The sequence below is a fragment of the Arachis ipaensis genome, chromosome B8 (genome assembly GCF_059453495.1).
Source record: "Arachis ipaensis isolate K30076 ecotype BB chromosome B8, ASM5945349v1, whole genome shotgun sequence".
Taxonomy (NCBI): domain Eukaryota; kingdom Viridiplantae; phylum Streptophyta; class Magnoliopsida; order Fabales; family Fabaceae; genus Arachis; species Arachis ipaensis.
The window spans coordinates 27281221-27285840 of record NC_142443.1 but is presented as its reverse complement, the minus strand read 5'-3'; the positions used below and the strand labels follow the sequence as shown (position 1 = coordinate 27285840).

Below are 4620 nucleotides of genomic sequence, written 5' to 3'. Positions count from 1 at the left end.
ACGCACAACGAAGGAGAAGAACAGAGAAGGGAAGCAAAACGAAACTGAAGAGGAAGGAAGAAGCCATCCACATCAAGAAGGAAGGCACCCCACCTCTCATCACTCTGAATCTTCGAAGCTTCTTTGTTGGGTGAGAACTAGCAACTCTCCTTCTTCCTCTTCTTCAGATTCAAATTCTGTTCTCCCCTTTTATTCCACCTCTGCCATTCTAATTCCAATTCTTGCTAGAACAGTAGTGACCGTAGGCAAGAACTCTTCCCTTGCTTGAGATGAGGTTGGCCATTCGTTCTTGAAAGAGAGGCCAAAGCTCCAACTCCATACACTTAGGGTTCTGATTTCGGAAAGAAGTAAAAATAGAATTTCCAACTTTAAAAGAGGTAAGGGTTAGGACAAATAGATTACTATTCTTGTGGCTGTACTTGTGATGAGAAGAGATAAACTGTTATATGCTTGATTGATGATAAATGAGGCTCTAGTATGTGTTTGAATGATGGTTAGGTTATATGAATTGTTATGTTTGATAAAAATGCAGAAAAGTGAATTTGAGTTATGAATGTGTGTTTGTAAAAAGGGGTAAATTAATGAGTATAACCTCTTAGAGCTATGTTGACCATGCTAAAAACTTTAGTTAGTCAAAAGAAAGGTAAAACTATGGTTTTAGATGAATTTTAGGCTTGAACATAAGATTTGGCATGTGAGGTTGTTGGAAGTGCATTATGCAGAATTTCTACAATTTCTGCATAATTGGCAGCAGAATGAATGAATTTCTGGGAGCATTCCAGATCATAATTTTTGATAAATTTATTTTTCTATGAAACTTTAATGTGTTTTTAATATCTCGTAAAAATTTTAGAATTAATTGATAAGTGGATTGGGAGAAATGATTTTTTGAAGATTGATGGTTTCAGCAGAAAATTCTGTTTCTTTACTGCAGAAGCACCAACTTCCAACTCACTTAATTTATAATTCTGATGAGTAATTGGGCTGAAACCAACAGCAGCCTCAAGATTTATGTGTCTAAAATATTTAGTTTAAATTTCGTGTTAAAACTCTTTTTAACAAATTAGATATGTTGCAAAAAGTAAGAGTTGCTTGCTGGATTTTGAAAACAGATTTGTATAAGGCGGGGCTCTGTTCCTAACCTCATAACTTTTACATGTGACATGGTAATAGTCTAAAATTTAGTTTTCTAGAAAGCTGGAAGAGTCTTGTTTAAGTACATGAACTTTTAAAAAGCAATGGATGAGAATTGGATTTTAGTGAATTTAACAAATTTACTACTTGCTGCTGTTTTTTTCTGCAATGATAGTAGAATTTCTGAAAGATTTGTACAAATTTCAATTATGGTAGGAATGCCCCCGAACCAAGTTGTATTTTCTAAACCCGTGTTTTTACAATAACTAAAGGGATTAAAGAGAGTATAATGACCAATTAAGAATGTTTACTTGGTAAATTGTTAAGGAAAGTTTGAACGTTGTTAAAGCTGAGGGAACCTGTAAGGGTGGTTTTAGTGCTATTTTAGAGGAGACTATGTCCGAATTTCTATAAAAGTTCAGGAATTTAATTAAATGTAAATGTGTAAGTTGTCTCCAAGAAGGTTTAAGGTTAATGGGTGATGTGGAGGTATGTATAATTAGACGGTGGTGTGGAGGTATGTATAGTTAGGCGGTGATGCGGAGGTATGTTTTACAGTGTTGGTGATGCGGAGGCATGATAAAGAGAAAGTAAATGAGAAACCATGTTTGAAAGAGATAATTGAAATGAATAAGTAAATTATGAAAAGTGTATGTTGAATGGACCTTGTGCCGAACTGCTAATGCGAAAGTGCCCGCCTAATGGATAGCCTGAGATTGCTAATGCGAGAATGTTCGCCTAATTGATAGCACTGTTCCTTACTGTGATACACATTGAAATGTTATTATAATGAGGCCTAATTGACACGGGTAACCGTGATGCCAAGGTGTCTAATTGACACAGTAAAGGGACCATACTCGGGGTTCACTCTGAGTAACGTCGGGTTGCGGGTAGACAACCGACGCATGAGTTCATGGCCTGCGCTAGGAACAGGCATGCATCATCTTGTTTGCGCATATGAACTTCTTGTGAATTATTTACTGCCATTTCTTTCTTGTTCATGCTACTTACTTGTTATAAATATGTTTGTGCCTTGAGTCTCTGTGTTTGTTCTTTTTCTATTTCGCGACAACTTAGAGATAAAGACCCTAGGTTCCCCTTTTTCCTTACTGAGAAATCTAGGTTCTCACCCTTCTTTTCTTTCTTTTCCCCCTCCCCATACGGGTCCGGCAGAGGAGCCCTGTGAGTTTCGTTCTAACCGCTGAGATATAAAGATCCGGCGCGCGGCGGAGTCTTCATATGGAGCATGTTTTGGACCGATCACTCCAGAGTTAGTCGCAGTGGATCTTTTGCTCCTGTTTCATGATCTTAGTATCACTTTCCCCTTACTTTTGTAGTTCTTTTAGAGGGGTAGGACGTCTTAGTAGTTCAGTTCCAGCTTAGGAAACCCGTGTGAGGGTTGGGACTGATTCCTTCTTTTGTATTTGTACATATAACTTCGTGTGATACTCGGCTTTGATGGATGACACGTATCCTTGAACTTAACTCATGTGTATATTATATATATGTTTATATATGTTACTTTCTGTTGCCATGTGTTTTCTTACACGACAACCCTGAAGAAACTAACCTTGCGAGCAACTAAACGCTATTCCACGAGTAGTAATCTGTTCACGATTAAACCGATAAAGGTTTTTATTGATAATTAATTTATAAAAATCTAAGTCTAGAGCTAAGTAGGCCGCACAACGAGTTACACCTGAACATTTGGCATTAGTCATGACGTGTCGAAAGTTGGGGTGTTACAGTTGGTATCAGAGCAGTTCGTTCTTTGAGCCTTGGGATGGACTGTCTATGCTTTCTTGCATACTCTGAATCTTTTTATACCATGCAGTTAGGATATTTTGGTAATATATTCTGCATGAAACTCTGTGAACATCCATTGTAGTAATATTAATACTTGATTTTGATATATTAAGACTGATCACCTTAATATTGATTATTGGGTATTGATAGGACTCAAATGGCTGCGAATAGGCGAGGACGCCCTCGACTGGGAGGAATAAGTGAGGGAAATTTCCCTGATGCAGCGGCTATTCTCGAATCTGTAAATGCTATGGCCGCTGCTGTATGTGAATCAGTAGCTGCTACTAACCGAGTAGCTGAACGTCTTGATCGTCAGAATGGAATTGAAAATAACCATGGGCCTAGACAAGAAAATGAAAATGGCGAAGAAGGTGAAGTTGGACTACGTAACCGGCCCATGACTCTAGCCACTTTCTTGAAGATAAATCCGCCTCAATTCCATGGGAACACTAGTGCTACACGAGCTGATGACTGGTTTAAAGAAATAGGACGAGCAATGCGAGCCCAACAAGTCCCTGAAGGACAGCGAGTGGAATTTGCTGCTTATATGTTGAGGAATGACGCGCAACATTGGTGGCAGGGAATACTCCAACTACTAGGAAGAGAAGCTATTGACATCTCCTGGGAGGAATTTTCAGTTGAATTTTATAAGAAGTATTTTCCTGAGTGTTCTCGCACCGCTAAGGAATTGGAGTTGCTTCAGTTGAAACAAGGAAACATGACAGTCAGTGAGTACACTCGCAAGTTTGAAGAGTTATGCCGGTTCTCGAACATTTGTCAAGGAGCACCAGCTGCATTCGAGAAATGGAAGTGCATCAAGTTCGAAGGAGGACTTAGAGAAGAACTATTAGCTCATGTGGGCCCGATGGAAATACAAAATTTTGCAGAATTAGTTAACAAGAGCCAACTGACGGAGGAATGTGTAAAGAAGCTGGTGGCAGACAAACTAAGCACAGAAACCGTCCAACAAGGGATTTCAATCGTAACCTCGCTCCTCAAGGAAGCAACTTCAAAAGAACTCAGCAGCCGGACTTACGCAAACAATTGCAATCGACCCAACCAAGACTGATATGCACTGTGTGTGGAAGGAATCATGGGGGAAAACCCTGCTTGCTGAAGTCTGGGGTTTGCTATAATTGCGGAAAGCCCGGACATATAGCCAAAGAATGCATTCGACGAAAGCCTGAATTTGGTTCCCCTGGACAGCAACAGTGGCGCGCAGAAATTGTGATTACACTTTAATTATGTAAAATTCATCGCTCTTTCTTTCCCTGGTAATGGTGCCAAAAACATGATGCCAATACCATGGTTCACAACTTCGCACAACTAACCAGCAAGTGCACTGGGTCGTCCAAGTAATACCTTACGTGAGTAAGGGTCGAATCCCACGGAGATTGTTGGTATAAAGCAAGCTATGGTCACCTTGTAAATCTCAGTCAGGCAGATATAAAATAGTAATGAGGTTTTCGAAATTAATTAATAAAATAGGGATAGAAATACTTATGTAAATCACTGGTGAGAATTTCAGATAAGCGAATAGAGATGCTTTCGTTCCTCTGAACCTCTGCTTTCCTGCTATCTTCATCCAATCAGTCTTACTCCTTTCCATCGCTGGCTTTATGTGATACATCACCATTGTCAATGGCTACTTTCGGTCTTCTCTCGGAAAAATGATCCAAA

At 39.4% G+C, this 4620-nt stretch overlaps 1 pseudogene across 1 annotated transcript; it reads left to right on the top strand.

The window, feature by feature from the left end:
- The first annotated feature begins 271 nt into the window (after positions 1–271).
- On the top strand, positions 272–4306 carry LOC148547515 (uncharacterized; annotated as a pseudogene). The gene is made up of 2 exons (XR_015896377.1): positions 272–377; positions 3091–4306. The product of XR_015896377.1 is annotated as an uncharacterized LOC148547515 (transcript).
- The last annotated feature ends 314 nt before the right edge of the window (positions 4307–4620 follow it).